Genomic DNA, 18,102 nt, shown 5'->3' with positions numbered 1-18,102 from the left:
GCTGAACTAAAGCCATGATCTTGTAACTTGACTAATGTAATATGCAATAAACATTAAAAGATGCTTTTTAGCAACATGTAACAAGGGGGCTAGAGCATTGGATTGTTTCTATGGTGCTCTAGATTCCTCTACCTAAGGACTTATCTGTAAGTGATCATCCGAGACTTATAGTACAGCTATGAGGGCTATATGGCTCTGGCTTTAGCTCAGTATGAGGATCTTTTTTAGCTTGTTAGAGGTTACCTTTATGGCGCAAGAGGGGCTCTGGTTTGTATGATCTTGGCCTGCCAAGAGAGTGCACTTTGGTTTCTTGGTATATTGTTAGTCACTCCTTGGAGGGGGGGTTCATGCTTATTGATGGGGAAACCTTAGTGACCCTAACTTGTTAGACGAACCTTTGAAAGGCTTCATAGTGAACCCTGCCGACCTTCCTTGGTAGTGGGTCAAGAGGCTCGCAACCTCGGGCGAAAGGGTAAATCACGACTCACAGTGAAAGTGTACAACCTCTGCAGAGTGTAAAACTGGTATATCAGCCGTGCTCACGGTCATGAGCGGCCTTGGAACCCTTACGGATTAGATGATGAACACTAATGATATGGATGATGAAGATGCTCACTAATGGTTAATTGTTTATGCTATTCATTATTCATGTTTACCTGATCATGTGTTTATGGGCTTGTGAATGAACTTGTTGCTACTCAATTGCTAAAATCATGACTCATTAAAAGCTAATTGCAGTTAAACCAGTGTTAGCCTTTTGAGCCTCATGAACCCCATGTTATATTTGTTGAGTACGACATGTACTTACGCTTGCTTTACTTTTCAAATCTTTGGATAAAAATCATGAATGGGTACCAGATTGCTAGAATTTGGAGGAATTAGGCTTGTGATCAACCAGTCAATTATTGCTGTGGATTTGGAGTCTTCGCCTAAAGATCGGAGTTGTTTTTCCGCTATCTATACTTTGAGGTTATATTCTTTATACTAATACGCTATGTATTTAAGCATTGTCTTTTGATGTTACCCTTATTTGTAGCTATATGTGAGATTTGACTTTCTGGGCTCACATATGGTGTGTATCTAGTTTTATTCTTAAAACCAGGTGTTACAAGTGGTATCAGAGCAATGCTGACTATAGGACGCAAGCCTACTTAGAAATTGGCCGTCTTAAGGTTTCAAAATTGCTATAAAATCCTTGCTCTATGAACCTTGATATTTTCTTCTCTACTATATCTCTACCCTTGCTATTCATCTCTACCTTGGTGCTTATTTTAAAATCTTTGTACTCTTCTCCACTCCTTGATTTGATATGCTTTTAGAACTGTTCCTCACCACCTTCTTGCGTAATCTGAAGATAAGTCTTAGGATTGTTACTCCAAGCATAATGAGGACGATAGTATTGCAAGTTGAGTCAATGATTGAATTGTGCACCTTTATTGCTTGTTAAATTGTCATTATGCTTATTATTGTTTTGTATCTTTGTAATGATTGCAATGATCTTGTTGGGTGTTTTCACAATTTCATTTAGTTTATAGGCCTAAGGTATAAGGATTAGTGAAATAAACAGTTGGGTTATAGTATTCTTCTGTTTCCTCTATCCTGTCTTTTTGGAGCAGTCTGCACTTTTTGGCTTATATCTCTATTCTTGGACAACCAAAAATCATGAGAAAATTTTGGACAATTGTAGACTTCAATATCTTTCTCTGAGACCAAGAATCAGCTTGATAGCTATTTTGGTTATGGAGATACAAAAATCACAAGGCGATGCATCTGTGCTGTTGGAACCTGGAACAGTTTCTGTTGTGCACTATTTTTGACCAAGAAAACTGAGGAATTTGGAAAAGTGTTCTATAAAGAAGTTGTGGGTAATTTTATAATCTTTCCAACGGTATAAGCTACAACTTCATTGGATTAACGGAGTAAGAGTTACAGCTATTTTACTGTGCTCCTGTTTTTCTACTCGCGAGGAATTTCAGATTTCTTGTCCTTGCCCGTATACACGAGTACCATCGGGATGTCAGAATGACTTCATACTAATTAGCTTATCTAAAAGATTGTGCAAGCTATACTTTACTTTGGTGTCCCCTAGTTTATCTTCTCTTAAGGGGGGTAGCCAAGATGAAGAATTTGCAAGGTGAAGCATCCTACGTTCTAGTTTGCGCAGTGGAAGCGTGGTGGTACTCAAAGATGTCAGAGAAACTCAATTTCAATGAGGTTTAGTTAGAGGTTCAAGGAAGGTTTATCTGAGATCCTCAAGATTTTGATAGAGCTACTGGAGAAGCTTCCAAGTTGTTTTAGATAAAGAAACCTCAGACAAATGTATGAAGGAGTCCAAGAAGAGGTTGGAGTAAAACCTAAGAATTAGCTTTGTCAGATCCGGACAAGAGTTTCATATCTACAATGATGCACCTTGTTAGGGTGTGGGATGTGTCTTTATACGAGAATAAAAGTAGTGGCTGGTTCATTAGGTCAACTAATGAAGCATGAGTTGAACTACCTAACATGCATCTGGAGTTATCCATTGTGGAGCATGGAAGTACTGTCTTCTTGGAAGTAGGAGTGACATCTAGGAGGATCACAAGAATTTACAGGACATCTTCACTAAGTTGGTCTTGAGCTTGTGATATCCTCGTTGGAATAAATGGATTAGGACTTGGAAAAGTGCTATCACTTGGAGAAGCAAAAGTCATGGCCGATGCTCTTAGCAATGGAGAATTATGCTAAGAAGGTTCGGGTGACACTGAGTATTAAGAATTATATTCCAAGTTTGTGCAACCTGACTAGAACCATTAATGTTTCGAAGATAAGTATTTTAAGGAAGAAAATTGGTATTATAGGAAATATGCCTAGTGATTGGAGATACCAGAGTATTGTTTGGAGCATTTGTCAAAAATCTTGGAATTAGTTGGGCAAGTGACTTGGAGTAAGATTCACAGGTATGAAAAGTAAGACAAAATTCTTATCAAGACGATGGAACTACATGAGGAAATCTAGAAGAATTCAAGGATGAAGTATCCCTATCTCCTAGTCGACGTCGTCCGAATCTCAGGGACGAGATTCATCTTAAGGGGGGTAGAATTGTAACACCCCAAAATTTGCCACTTTTGAAAATAGAGTTAAAATGATTTATTTGTGAATTATTGTGCACATGAAAATATAGGAAAATAAAAAATTTCATTGATTTAAAATTTATCATAAGGTAGAAACGTGTTTGTTGCATTCATGTCGGTCGCACCTTGTGTTTCTATGTGCAAAATGTATGTTTTTTATACGTTTAGGAGACAAATATTTATCTTTAGGAATTTTCTAGCTTCTTTCTAGAATTAAATTCCTACCTCCTTCACCTAAATTTTTGTGTTCCAAGTTTCCAACAATATTTTTATGAGCTCTAAATACTTTTATTTGGGTTCATCATGTTCCAAAGTGTCTCTGGGAAATTTTCCCCGATTTTCGGAGGTCTCGGAGTATTTTTCGTGGCTTAAATATCATTTCTGGACTTTTCTAGAGTTATTTTATACATAAAATTAATTAATTCCAAAAATAATAAATTTCTCATTTTTCCCAACGCTCAAAGCCCATGTGCAATAATCCTAATAAATCCTAAAGGTCCATGCATTTATTTACTAATGAGCTTTAATGATTATTTAGGCCCAATAGTAAATGTGGAGGGTGTAACATCAATTAGTACCATATTGCTAGTTGATGTAGATGTGGGGAGCTTTTCTTTCTATATATATCAACCAACCCCTTGGGCAAAGTACACCAAAACTACCATATGTGGAGCCCCTAGTTTGGGAAATCCCTCGTGTAGTAAATTAGATTTTTTTCATCCTTCTCTCGTCGTCGTCGTCGCCGTTGCCGTCATCGTCGCCATTGTCGTTGCCGTTGCCGTTGCCGTTGTCGTTGCCGTCTTGCTCCTCCTACGCCGCCGAGGTACCCCTAGGTAAGACCACTATCCAAAATGTTTTCCTAGACTTCGTCTTCTTCTTTTAAAAGCGTATTTTAGTCGATTCACTTCAAAAGTACGTTTTCAGCTATTTACAGAATTGCCACTGATTTTGTTTTAGCCATAACTTCTCTGTTTTAACTCTGATTTGACCCGTTCAAATTGCGTTAGGTTCGTAATTTCATAATCTACATGTTCATACTACTGTTAAGTAGGTTTTCAACTTCTAAAATTTCAGGTTAGATTTAATCTATTATTTTAATAAAGGAAATCTTGTTTATTTCACATCTTTTGCGTTTTAGATCCGTTTTGACCCATTCAAGTTGCATTAGATTCATATCGATGAGATCTACGTGTTAGTAATAGTGGTTACTATATTAATATTTCTGAAATTTCATGTTTAAATCATATCTTGATTAATAATTATGCAACTGGATTTTATAAATAGAATATGATTTGTTTCACTTTACTTTTATAAATAAAATCTAAATTTGACTTAAATTATAATCTCTATACAATATCATATATATGTTTTTATATAATTAAAACAGATGAAGCTAATAGTTTTATGGGTAGATCTTTCGGTAGTTGTATCTTTTCAACCGTAGCTCCGATTAGCGTGCTTCTCGCATCTTTGTGTTCGTAGCAAGACGTAGATTCGTTTTACAAACTTTTCATCTTGATTTTATGTTTGGTGTATTGTTCTAATTTAGATCTATTGTTTGCATCATATATGATTGTATGGATGCTTGTGTGGTGCTTTATGATTACGTCCAGTCGGTGAGGTATACGTGGTGATCAAGAAGAAGAAGAAGAACATTGAAGATTAAAGATTACCGAAGGATCGGTGTTTTAAGGCAAGTATAGCATGGGATTATCCTTGTTGTCCTGTACACCTTTAATCATTTAATTCATATTGCATGTGTCTACCTTGACTACCACTAAGGATTTCCTAGTACTTTGTACCTTGTGCCTTGATACCTATGGGGTATTGCATTGGGTAGTTTTACTAGTGCTCAACTAAAGCCATGATCTTATAGCTTGACTAATGTAATATGCAATAAACATTAAAAGATGCTTTTTAGCAACATGGAACAAGGGGGCTAGAGCATTGGGATGTTTCTATGGTGCTCTAGATTCCTCTCCCTAAGGACTTATCTGTAAGTGATCATCCGAGACTTACAGTACAACTGTGAGGGCTATATGGCTCTAGCTTTAGCTCAGTATGAGGACCTTTTCTAGCTTGTTAGAGGTTACCTTTATGGTGCAAGAGGGGCTCTAGTTTGTATGATCTTGGCCTGCCAAGAGAGTGCACTTTGGTTTCTTGGTATATTGTTAGTCACTCCTTGGAGGGCGGTTCATGCTTATTGATGGAGAAACCTTAGCGACCCTAACCTGTTAGACGAACCTTTGAAAGGCTTCATAGTGAACCCTACCGACCTTCCTTGGTAGTGGGTCAAGAGGCTCGTGACCTCGGACAAAAGGGTAAATCACGACTCACAGTGAATGTGTAACCTCTATAGAGTATAAAACTGGTATATCAGCCATGCTCACGGTCACGAGCGGCCTTGGAACCCTTACGGAATAGATGATGAACACTAATGATATGGATGATGAAGATGCTCACTAATGGTTAATTGTTTATGCTATTCATTATTCATGTTTACCTGATCATGTGTTTATGGGCTTGTGAATGAACTTGTTGCTACTCAATTGCTAAAATCATGACTCATTAAAAGCTAATCGCAGTTAAACCAGTGTCAGCCTTTTGAGCCTCATGAACCCCATGTTATATTTGTTGAGTACGACATGTACTTACGCTTACTTTACTTTTCAAATCTTTGGATAAAAATCACGGATGGGTACCAGATTGCTAGAATTTGGAGGAATTAGGCTTGTGATCAATCAGTCAATTGTTCCTGTGGATTTGGAGTCTTCGCCTAAAGATCAAAGTTGTTTTTCCGCTGTCTATACTCTGAGGTTATATTCTTTATACTAATACGCTATGTATTTAAGCATTGTCTTTTGATGTTACCCTTATTTGTAGATATATGTGAGATTTGACTTTCTGGGCTCACATATGGTGTGTATCTGGTTTTGTTCTTAAAATTGGGTGTTACACAATCGGTGGTGGATATTTGAAGTATGATGCTTAACTCTAAGGATTCCATTTTCCTTGCAGTGAGACTACTACACACATGATAAGCTTGAAAAGGTGTTAGTCTCAAAGCATCCAACTTGTAGAGTAACATCCCCCTAAATTTGTGCACACAAGTATGGAATACTTGTAGGAAACATGCACATTGATTTTAGAATAAAAAACTACTTGAAAGATGACATCACATGAATGTGAAGGTCATTTTCGAAGGCGATATTCGGGAGAAATTATCTACAATTTGAACTTTGGCACATATTAGATGAATAATTGAAGGACAAGCTATGTGTCGTGCTCCTAACCAATTTTAAACCATATAGGATTGCTCCAAGGAATAAGAATGAAACCGAGCAAGCCTACCATATGAAATACCTAGTGTATGCATGACCAAATATATAAGAATGCAAATGCAAACCTAGGCATGAGGAGTAACTAGATGCTAAAAGATACCAATTGTAGGAAAATTTAAATCTAATACCAATTGAATTAAATTGAATCTAGTTACTTAACATGGGAAGGGGAATTTGGGTTCATGGTATTCACTAACCCACTTGACAATGATTTTGTCCATCATGATGCACCCCATCAAATGCATCCATACTTTGCTAAGTCTCCAAATTCCCCGAAGTCTATTGGACTTCTCACTTCCCTTTCAGGATCCAAACCTTCTTGGTGCTCTTCATGTTGGAGATGATTTCCTTTGGCACCCAAAAGCATTTGACCCCATTGTTGGCTTGCTTGTTCACCTTGATGGCCACCACCTTGTCATTTTTCTTCTTCTTTAGCAAGTATGGTGTAGAGGCCTTCTTGTCCACCTTGTTGGTGTAGGTGCTGGAGAGCTTGCTTGTTTGCTTTTTCTCCTTCTTCTTTGCTCCTCCCCCATTCTTCACCTTGCACTCATAGGACTTGTGGCCTTCCTTGTGGCACACGTAGCAAACCACGGTTTGTCCTTCATCAAGCTTCTTTACTCCCTTGATGGTGTTATCTTGATGAAGTTGGGCTTGCTTCGCCTTGTCTTTGACTTGAGTCAAGTCCTTGGTGAGGCGAGCTACTTCTTGCTTGAGTTGCTCATTCTCCTTTGCAACCTCTTGTGTGCATGTATCTACAACAACGTTCTCAACACAAACTTGGTTGCACAAGGATGAGTCTAAACATAAACCATTACAAGAAGTAGAAGCATCCTTTTTAGACATGTTAGAACTTTTATTTTTAGATGCCTTGGTGGGGGTTGTGCTAATGGCTTCAAGATTAGCAACTTTATTAGTTAGCTCATCACAATGTTTGCACATGATTTCCATTTTAGCAAGCAAACTTTTATAAGCATCTTGTGAGCTATCTAACTTTTCTTTTAATTTTTAATTTTTCTTTACAAGTTCCTCATCATTGATTGTGCATTCATTTGTTGTTGCACTAGCCTAAAGTTGCTCAATTTTAGTAGATAGTTGAACATTAAGATTAACAGAATTCTCATATTGTTCAAGAAAAGTTTTGTATGCTTCTTGTGAACTATCTAGCTTTTCTTTAATCTTTCCGAGCTTCTTTTGTTGACTAGTGCAAACTTTAGCATAATTAAGATTTTGTTGCACAATTGCTTCATAAGAAGGCATTTCATCATCACTATCACTCTCACTAGAGGATGAGCTTTCGTTACCTCATGCCATAAGCCACACACGTGAAGAGCTTGATGATGAGTGCTTGTGCCCTCACCTCTTGTGATGGTGTTCTTCTTCACTTGAAGAATCATCCCATGACCTTATTGATGTGAGGGCTTGGTTCTTGCACGCCTTCTTCTTTGTCTTAGGTGTGGGCTTGTTTGGACAAACTTCCACAAAGTGCCCCAACTTGCCACATCCATAACATCCTCTTTTTCTTTGCTCATTTCTTTGATTGGTGAAGATGATATCTTGAATTTGGATGGGCACACCCTTGACATTGACCCTTTGGATCATCTTCTCCACCTTGTTGATAAGTTTGATTGATTCTTCATCAAGGTCGGAGGTGGAGGAGGAAGATTGATCATCATCACTTGAATCTTCATCATCATCTTCTTCTTCTTCACTTGAGGAGCTTGAGCTTGAGCTTGTCTCAACTTGCTTGCCCTTCAACTTCTTCTTGCCACATGCAAGAGCTTTACCTTTGTTTGATGAAGAGGCTTCTTCTTGACCCATCTTACATGACATTTCAAATGCCACTATCTTGCCAATGACTATGGCCGGAGTCATGGTGCTCAAGTCCTCCATGTTGTGAAGGATGGTGATGATGCTTGCATATTTTTTTTGTGGTAGCACGGAGATGATCTTCGTCACGATGTCCGCATCATCTAGCTTTGTTAATCCTATAGAATGGAGCCCATTGATAATTAGATTCAAACGAGACTACATATCACGAACAAGCTCATCATCATTCATTTCGAAGGAATCATAGTTTTGTTTAGCTGGATAATGTTTTTGCTCACGGACATTACTTGTGCCATCATAGAGCTCTTGAAGTTTTAACCAAAATTCATGTGCCATATTTAAAGTGAACACTTGGTTAAACACATCCATGCTAAATGATTCAAACAAGCAATTTTTTGCTCTAGCATTGAAATGAATTTCCTTTTCATCACTCTTCGTGGGTTTATCGGGATTCTTAATGGGTTTCATCCCGTCTCGAGTGACTCTCCAAACTCCCAAATCAACCGCCTCAAGGTAGCAAGCCATTCTAGCCCTATAATAGGGGAAGTTAGTGCCATCAAAGTGCGGAGGCCTAGAGGTATCCATCCCAACCACTCTAAATAGCGTCGGCTCAATGGCAGTTAAGCCAAAGGTCCAAATTGAGCCAACCAGCTTTGATACCAATTGAAGGTAGACCATGACGCCTAAGAGGGGGGGTGAATTAGGAAACTTAAAAATCTAACTCTAAACTATGGCCTCTTTTTCTAACCTTAGTCAAACCTATGTAAAAGATAAACTATCTAAATGTGCAACTACGGTTTTGCTATTGTATTACTATCTCTACCGCAAAAAGAGTAAAGCAATCAATGTAAATGTGGAAGCTAAAGAGCAAGGTAGAGATATGCAAACTCCTGTCGATGACTCCAGTATTTTTACCGAGGTATCGAGAAGCGCGCAAGCTTCCTCTAGTCCTTGTTGGAGCCCCTCACTAGGAATCCCTCGCAAGGGCCAAGCTCCTAGTCGGGTAACTCCATGGATAGCCTCGGGCCTTCTCCACGCGTAAGTGGGTCTCCGATGTGCCTTCCGACAAGCCTCTCCCAGATGCTCCCCGCTGTCTTCGCTATCAAGCTTTCAACCAAAATGCCATGGGCCTTGTTCCCTTCGGTACACGATGGCGCCCACACCACAAATGTAGTTGGTGTGATCTCGCAAGACTACAAGCCCCTCTGATGTACAACAATGGTGCGCGCAAGCACCGAGTGGAAAGAGGTATGCAAACCTTACTAAACACTAGGCCTAAACCTAGAGCAAGCGCATAAGCGGTGGTCTAATCAACCTAAGCACTTTGCAAAGCACCTACGCTAATCACCTAATAAAACACTAAGCGCTATGCAAGTGGAGATCACTAAAATGGTGTATCAACACCCTTGGTATGTTTCCTCAGCTCCACACTACTCAAATGGACAGTTGGGGGTCTATTTATAAGCCCCACTAAGAAAGTAGCTGTTGGGGACGAAATCCCGCTTTTCTGCTACTGACTGGACTTTAACCAGCGTCCGGTCAATACTGATCGGATGCGTCCGGTCTTGAAAACGGCTCTCTGGAACCTTACTGATGTTGATCAAACTCTGTCACCCAGCGTCCGGTCACTTTGCTGCTCAGCGTCCGGTCTAGCGTTCGGTCACCTCTGTGAGTTGTCTAGCGTCCGGTCTAGCGTCCGGTCCAGCATCCGGTCACCTCTATGAGCTGTCCAACGTCCGGTCCAACGTCCGGTCCAGCGTCCGGTCACCTCTGTGAGCTCGTTTGTTCATGATCTTGCGTCCAGCTTGGTTCCTATCTTCATGCTTGGACTTTGCTTGATATCTTGAATATTCTCTTGTGCTTCTAAGGTCTTGCTTATGGTGTTGATCATCGGATCATCACGTCGTCTTCGTCCAAGTCACGTCTTGCATCCTATTGAACTACAAAACAATCACTTGCAAATTCATTAGTCCAATTTGGTTGTATTGGTCATCAAACACCAAAATCTAAAGTAAATAGGCCAAGGGTCCATTTTCCTTACAGAGATCTAACATGTTCATTAGATTTATTTCTATTAAATGGTTGAATGTTGATGAACTATTTCTTTTATAAAGGAGTTCAGTTGCTTACAGTCATTGGTTTATCATGAATTAATTATTGTTGACATCTTATTGCCATTGACTAATATTTATCTAAAAATGATATTCATCTTGAACGATAATCGATTCTTCTTATACAAGCCCATGAGCTTTAACCAATTTATTCTTATGGATATGCTGGAATCGACTATTTGGTTGATCTCATTTCATATCGGCTCTCAGAGCCGCACATTCGGGACTGTCTGGCAACATCAGCACGTTCCGCCCTTAATTACTAATAAACTTTCTCTCCTTGTCAGTTGCAGGATCAAATTGACTGGCACGTCTCGGGAGGAGTGCGTAGGATCGACCATCCCTGTGTTGAAGCTAGGCGGATCTCTAGCTTCATCGAGCAGACCCTTCCGGCTTGCTCGTGTGCCCTCGGTACGGGACAAAATTCTGTGTTGACACCTTCCAGCTTCTACCTTCAATCACTCATATCTTTTTAAGTGTAGCTTTGTTTTTAGTAGTTCTTGCGCTCATACGATTGTCGTTACAAGCCCTATGTGTTTAAAACATTTAAGTCTTGTTTTTGTAATGATTATGTATTGTTTCTAGGATTATTTAAGATGATTGTATTGATTATTGTTGACGTTAATGGAGCTACATGAGGAGCAGATCTTTGAGAAGCGGATCCATCAGCAAGTGTTTTTGTAAGGAAAGTGTAACAAAGGCTTCCTTGTACCTATGAACAATGTTTAATTCATACCCATGCATGTGTCTAATTTGAAATGCCTATAAGGACTTTACCTAGATGATTCTTGTAACGCATATCCTTGATTCCTATGGGTTGGTATCCATGTGGGATAGTTGCTGCTACACAGAATCAAAGCTAATAATTTAACTTGATTAATGATATATGCAATGTGATAAAATGGTGCTTTTTAGCAACATGGACCAGGGGGCTGGAGCACGGGTTTTGAGTCCTCTAGATTCCTCTCCCTCAGGACTTAATCCTAAAGCAGCCACCTAGGAGGTACCGTACAACCACGAGTATCACATGGGACTAATTTTAATCAAGTAACTTGTACGTCTCTAGCTTGTTAGTGGTTACTGAAAGGCACAAGAGGCCGACACTAGTTGGTATGGCTCTTTCCTACCAAGGTGTGTGCTATGCCGCGACCATTAGTGCCACTCCTGAAGGAGGGTGCCATATGACTAGGCAGTTGAAACCTTAGCAGATACTAACTAGTTAGGGTGTCAAGTGAAAGGTTATGTAGTGAGACCCTACCGCACTTCCTTGGAAGAGGTGATATGGGGTCGACGGGCCCTTGGCATATGGGAATCACGGCTCGGGGGTAAAGTTGTACAAATTTTGTAAAATTCTTGGAACTGATATATCAGCCGTGCTCACGGACATGAGCGGCCTAGATCCTTCTTGATTAGTGGTTACTTGGATGGTTCGGGAATGATCAAATATTGACTAATATTACTTTCACTTGGGTTGGGTTGTCACTAATGTAGTGACTCAGGTTTAATAAAATATGACCAACTAAAATTGTTAACCGTAGTCAAACAATGTCAAGCCTTTGAACCTTCATGAATCCCTTTGTTATACTTGTTGAGTATGGTGCGCACACACTTGCTTTACAATCAACAAAAATCCCAGATTGGTGCCAAATGGTGGTTCAAGTTATGAGTTACCTAAGAAGTTCCATGAGTACTAGGCGAGTGCTCCCCCAGTCAATCGTCCCTGTGGAGTATGGAGACCCAAAGTGAAGATTAAGAATAGTTTCCGCTATGCTTTGTAATAGATGTAAGTCTTGTTGTAACTTTGTTTCGATATATAAAATCATTGTTCTTGATATTCTCCATATTTGTCGCTATATGTGTCGTGTGGACATCCTGGGCACACATATAGTTAGTGCTTGGCATTCTTTAGAAAACTGGATGCGACAGAATGGTATCAGAGCAATATTGACTGTAGAACGCTCAACCTTGTTAGAAATGGTTGATTTTACAAACATATTTTTGATAAAAAAACTATCTTGTCTTCCTCCACCATGATGCCTTATTAAAAGGAAAACACTTTTTGCCGAAACCCCTCCCTTCTCCAAGACACATGAAGATGTTTGTGAAGATCAAGGCTCTACTTCAAGAAGAAGAGCATCGCCCTGAAGATTGAAGAGACAAAGCTTGTCTAAGCTAAGCCCATTTATAGGAAGTCTTTACCCGAGTGCTTTTATGGTAGCAACGATGCTAAGGTGAGTTCTAGTTTGCTTGAATAAGGACCCCTATCATGTTAGTGTGTCCTAGCATGTTTGATTGTTTTGTTATTATGCTATTGTGTGATTTGGCTCTTTGTAATGAGTGTAGCTTCAGCGAATCTCGGGACGAGATTCCTGTTAAGGGGGTAGTGCTGTCACACCCCAAATTTCTTTTTTGGGGATGTGACTAGAAAATATTAAAAACAAAAAAAACAGATATTTACTATTTTCTAAAATTTTCCAATTTTAGTTATGTTGTTGACATTTTAGATGTTGGAAAAGGTGAGTTTCTAAAACTTTTGAAATTTAATTTGGGTGATTGATGCATTCATGCCTTTGCATTGTGTTTATGTGTGGAAATGAATTTAAATATGTTTTGAGAACACTTAGGGTTTGATCCAAACATCATGTCCAACCTCTAAAGCCCTATATCCAAATTGAGCCTGATCGAATTTCTAAACTCCTAGTTCTTTTTTTATTGAATCATGTCCAAAACCCTAAATATATGTTAGATGACCAATTGTCGTTTCTTTTCTCCCCACAAAATTCTATAATCACTTTGGTCAAGTTGAAGCAATCATATGTTATCTACCCATGTTAGTCTCAATTCCAGACAAGCCAATGTTGACCCTCCTTCATCTCTATTGTTTACGTTTTCAAGCCATAACCCATAAATGTTCGGACTATCACCGTAATCAATCCTAGCCAACCAACATCTCTAAACATTCTCCCTTCTGGACCATATTCTGAGGCTAGGTCTCATTCCCAAATTATACCAAGTTTCACTAAAATTCTTTACCATTGGCCTATATGGAACCAAAACATAATCCAAGTTCTTCTATTTCTCTTTTCACCATCATTCCGATTCAATGTCAACTAGTGAGCAGCCCAATTCTTCCTCTCGCTAACAGGCTCCATCTCTCTCTTTACCATCGTCAATAAAAGCCCAGCACCCCTCTCCACCCCTTGGACGAGCCCTCCCCCTTTCTCTTGTGAAAACATGCGCCACTCCTCTTTGATCATGCATGGAATCAGCACCATAACACCCTTTTAGTTTTCCTTTTGAATTGCGCAGTTAAAAGATGAGTAGCAGCCACCATCTCTTTCCTATTGCCCATCCTCCTCTTGCTCTCATGCAAAAACATCAGCATCTAATGCCTACTCTCTTAATTCCTTGGCCTCACCTCCTTTGCATGCCTCTCTTCAATCTCTCTTTAATCCTCTCCTAACAGCACCCTTTACTCCAACTTCTAGTCGTCTCTTGCATGCAAGAAAACAACTAGCAATATCTCTTGGCCTCTCTTTCACGTGAATAAGTCTCCACTCTTCTCTCTATGCCACATTCTCCTATCCCCTTCATGCAAAGATAATTGCAGCAACTAATTCTTCATTAATTCCCTTGGTCACACCTGTCTTAACCACACCCTCCATAATACCTTCGGTTTCCTCTTCATTAGTTCACACAAAAATAGAAGTAGTTGCACTCGCCTCTCCCTGTCAACCTCTCCCCTATTGCTGCTGCCGCCCATTGTCTCTCCCTCATGCAAAAATAACGGCAACACATAATACTCCTCCTTAATCCCACTCTTAATCTCTGCATGAATCACACATAATTGCCTCAATGGACAATCTCTCCCTCCTTCACGTCCTCGCCTCCCTAATGCCCTTCTTCCTTTTTGCATGCCGAAACACATAAGCTGTGTCTCTCTTCTCCTCTTATGCATAAATAACAGCAACCATTAGTGTACCTTGCCTCACATCTCCCTAGGTCCCCCCTTTAATCAATCGGTTTCCACCTCCTCTCAAATGCATGACTAAGGGACAGCCATGTCTCTTCTCTTCCCCCTCACATTCTGCCATGGACGCCCCTCCCTACCCATCATGCTATAAAACTGATGCATCAATTCCTTCCTCTTAAATTCCTAGACCCACCTCTCTTATCTCTACTCCGTTACTCCATTTCTTCAATTGCATGCATACATGCAGAAAACTGCAGCCTTATCTCCTCGTCCATTCCTCCCTCACGCACGAGATGGACACCACATCCCCTTGCCCTCTCTCCTTCCTCTCCTATAAAATGGAACCCCTATAATGCCTCCAAGTCCCTTTTGAATCCCTGCTGTTCTCCTCTCCCTTGATCCCTCTCCCTCCTGTACCTTTCACATGAAAAACAGAGGGAAGAAGGAATCCCGTCCATGGATGCTCCTGCCCTGATCCCTACCTCCCTCTCTTTCCTCTCCACCAAAACAGAGAAGATCTCGCCACGACGACTCGGTTTTGCAGCTGCATGCCTCTCCCCGTCACCTGGATTCTTCGCATCATGACGTGGTAATGACCATGGCCTTCTCTGTTCTTCACCATGATACTCATCTTCACCCATTCCCTCTCTGTTCTGACTACCCAGGACACCACCACATCACTGCATCTCTTCGTGGATGCCACCGTGATATGCTTTGTCGCCTTCCCGAACCAGCAGCCCCATCCCGTCGATCGTTGGCTACTCCGCTGCCCATCGCCGGTGCTGGTCATCGTCAAGCTTATGTCCGGCAACCATGAACCTCAATGTGAGGCCCTCTCCTATTTCCCCATATTGTATACATGTCCCCTATTATAAATCATGAATCATCAATCAAGTTTAATCGAGTTTTGGTGAGGTTTGCAAGCGATATCCTCTGCTGTCCCCACATCCAGCAATCCTGCTGTTGACAGCAATGGCGTTCCCCGTTGATCCAACAAGATCTATGATGAATCCTTTGACTATAACATCATTTATATACTTGCACACGCCTCTGCAAAATTTCATGGTTATAGAATCCAAGACGAAAGAGATATCATGTTTTCCATGCCAGTTGTCGATGCTGTTTCAGCAGCGGTTTGCCTCTGAATGGCAGTGATGTTACCCAATAACTATTTGTCAAATAATCAAGCCCTTTAATCAAAGTGTAGTTACCATCCTTGAACACACCGCTGTAACACGGTTTTGCCCTAGGAGTTGAGAAACCAGAGATATCATCTCCATGCTCGCTGTTACTGCTGTCTTGTCAGCTTGTAGCTCGGAATGGCATTGGCATTCCCCGCTAATCTGATGCCCAAATCACCAAGCCCTTAAATCTACATATTCCTGATATCCCTGCACATGATTCACAAGTTGGATCATCTCTGCAATCCACAATGGTGGAGATATCGAGGCCGTAGTAACTGCTACCCCTGCTGTCCAAACAGCAGCCACCCTGTTTTTGCAATAGCGTTCCACAGCTAACCAATGGTCAAAACACCATGACCTTTTGCCATAAGTTCAGTGTGACCCTGTATTTTCATGGTCACAACCACCGCTACCTGCCACTATCCGCCACCGGGTATGCTCGACCGGTGCACAAATCACTATAATTGCATTCCCCTTTTATCTTGCATCCACCTGAGTGCACTGATTGGTCATGATATCTTCCCATGTAACCTATAAACATATCAAAGAGCACTCCCTAATATCCTCAAGGAAAACAAAAACTTATGCCATATGTTCTGTGCCCTTGCTAGCCTTGTTTCTTCCCCTGCTTCATCTTGGGCAAGTTTCTTACCTATGAACAATGTTTAATTCATACACATGCATGTGTCTAATTTGAAATGCCTATAAGTACTTTACATAGATGATTCTTGTACCACATATCATTGATTCCTATGGGTTGGTATGCATGTTGGATAGTTGCTACTGTGCAAAACCAAATCTAATAATTTAACTTGACTAATGATATATGCAATGTGATAAAATGGTGCTTTTTAGTAACATGGACCAGGGGGTTGGAGCACGGTTTTTGAGTCCTCTAGATTCCTCTCCCTAAGGACTTAATCCTGAAGCTGCCACCCAAGAGGTACCATACAACCATGAGTATCACATGGCTCTGATCTTAATCAAGTAACTAGTACGTCTCTAGCTTGTTTGTGGTTACCGAAAGGCGCAAGAGGGGGGCACTAGTTAGTATGGCTCTTTTCCTACCAGGGTGTGTGCTATGCCGCGACCATGAGTGACACTCCTGAAAGAGGGCTCCATACGACTAGATGGCTGAAACCTTAGCGGCTACTAACTAGTTAGGGTGTCAAGTGAAAGGTTACGTAGTGAGACCCTGACACACTTCCTTTGAAGATGTGATATAGGGTCGACAGGCCCCTAACATATGGGAATCATCGCTCGGGGGTAAAGTTGTACAAATTCTGCAGAATTCTTTGAACTGATATATCAGTCATGCTCACGGACATGAGCGGCCTGGATCCTTCTTGATTAGTGGTTACTTGAATGGTTCGAGAATGATCAAATATTGATTAATATTACTTTCACTTGGGTTGGTTTGTCACTAAAGTAGTGGCCCAGGTTTAATAAAATATGACCGACTAAAATTTCTTACCGCAGTCAAGTGTCAAGCCTTTGAGCCTTCATGAACCTCTTTGTTATACTTGTTGAGTATGGTGCTCTCACATTTGCTTTATAATCAACAGAAATCCTGGATTGGTACCAGATGGTGGTTCAAGTGATGAGTTACCTAAGAAGTTCCATGAGTACTAGGCTAGTGCTCCCCCAGTCAACCGTCCCTATGGAGTATGGAGACCCGAAGTGAAGATTAAGAATAGTTTCCGCTATGCTTTGTAATAGATGTAAGTCTTGTTGTCACTATATTTTGATATATAATAAAGCATTGTTCTTGATATTCTCCATATTTGTCACTATATGTGTCGTGTGGACATCTTGGGCACACATATAGTTAGTGTTTGGTATTGTTTGGAAAACCAGGTGTGATAGAACTGCTAGCCTATTTAGCATAAGGTACGATCCCTCTACGCCTTCGGATCCAAACCGCCTCTATGCTTGCCTATTTGGTGCAACATATTTTGATTTAAATGAATTTTTAAATCGTAATCCGTATTGCTTCTTTACCATGAGAGCTGCAAGATGGAATATAAAGCACCCAATCTTGAAGAATGAGCACCAACCCCAGCACCATCTCCATGAGGTGCTTTATATATCTCGTGTCTAGTGTAGTCGAGGCAAATACTATGACACTAAAAAATGGAGTAACAAGCATCACAATTATTCAGTTATTAATTGTTTTTAAGGCAAAAACTATGCATAAACGACATAGTAACTAGCATCACAGCCACATGAGAAAAAATTTCATCATGAGGATAAGAAGCCAAAAAGCCCCACCTGGCTCTACCAAGCAGGCTGCGTGACGGCAGTGCCATCGGAGTTGGGGCACGGGGTAGCGCTAGTAGGGGCTTTTTGACTTCTTACCTCATGATGAACACGACGAAGCTAGGGCCATGACGAAGGGACATGAGGAGGGAGGCCATGGTGATGGGAGACTTGTTTGGCACAACTCTTAGGGCTTTTTTGGCACTGCTCACAACAACTTCATGAGAAACGCTAGTGGACGTCCTCTTACCCTCATGAGAAGTTGGCATTAGCACAATGCGTCTCACATTGGTGCAA

General features: G+C 40.6%; 1 long non-coding RNA gene across 1 annotated transcript; it reads left to right on the top strand.

Annotated features, from left to right (window-relative positions):
• The first annotated feature begins 14,375 nt into the window (after positions 1 to 14,375).
• LOC136499052 (uncharacterized) lies at positions 14,376 to 17,248 on the top strand. The gene is made up of 3 exons (XR_010769880.1): positions 14,376 to 14,951; positions 15,028 to 15,187; positions 17,112 to 17,248. It is a non-coding gene; the product is annotated as an uncharacterized lncRNA (long non-coding RNA).
• The last annotated feature ends 854 nt before the right edge of the window (positions 17,249 to 18,102 follow it).

This window comes from Miscanthus floridulus, chromosome 13 (assembly GCF_019320115.1).
Source record: "Miscanthus floridulus cultivar M001 chromosome 13, ASM1932011v1, whole genome shotgun sequence".
In the NCBI taxonomy this organism is placed as follows: Eukaryota; Viridiplantae; Streptophyta; class Magnoliopsida; order Poales; family Poaceae; genus Miscanthus; species Miscanthus floridulus.
The sequence above is the reverse complement of the archived record's forward strand: the minus strand, read 5'-3'. Positions and strand labels throughout refer to the sequence as shown.